Raw genomic sequence first — 676 nt, forward strand, 5'->3', positions numbered from 1 at the left:
AAGTTGAAGATATCCATAGCCAATTTTGAACAACAAGCTGGAGAGTCACTTTATGAGGCATGGGAAAGATACAAGGGCTTACTAACGAACTGCCCATATCATGATCTAAACAGTCAACAAGAAGTCTCCATTTTCTATGATGGAGTAAATGTAACAACTAGGAAGCTCCTTGATTTGAAAGGACCTCTCACAAAGAAGTCACCTGCGGTGATAAAAGATCTAATTGAAGAATTCTCTAAGCACTCTAGAGAATATCATAACCCAAGGAATGACTTGACTTGATGGGCGATGAATTCTATTACTGATGACATGGCATCAATGATGGCAAAATTGGAAAGCATGGAGCAAAGAATGACTAAGATGGACCAATCCATCCATGCCATTAGAGTGGGATGTGAAAACTATAAAGGGCCTCACCTTACTAAAGATTGTGACCTTGACGAGAACAGGAACCAGAAAGTACAAGTGTGCTATTCAAGTAGTGATAGGTATGATGACAATTGGTGAAAACCCAAGAAAGAATGGCTACCATATGATGATTACAAAAAGACAAGGGAAGAAAAGTATAAGCAAAAAGAAAGAGGCTTTTATCAAAAGGAGGAACCGATGCATGAAAAGAAATCAGACTTGGAAGACATGCTTACAAGATTCGTAGCCGCGTTTGAGAAAATGCATA

The 676-nt window shown here is 38.8% G+C and overlaps 1 non-coding gene across 1 annotated transcript; it reads right to left on the reverse strand.

Moving 5' to 3' along the window:
* On the reverse strand, nucleotides 1-107 carry LOC145056135 (small nucleolar RNA R71). Its single transcript, XR_013685670.1, has one exon. It is a non-coding gene; the product is annotated as a small nucleolar RNA R71 (small nucleolar RNA).
* Between the last annotated feature and the right edge of the window lie 569 nt (nucleotides 108-676).

This window comes from Lactuca serriola, chromosome 5, assembly GCF_051521515.1.
Source record: "Lactuca serriola cultivar US96UC23 chromosome 5, Lser_US96UC23_V15, whole genome shotgun sequence".
In the NCBI taxonomy this organism is placed as follows: Eukaryota; Viridiplantae; Streptophyta; class Magnoliopsida; order Asterales; family Asteraceae; genus Lactuca; species Lactuca serriola.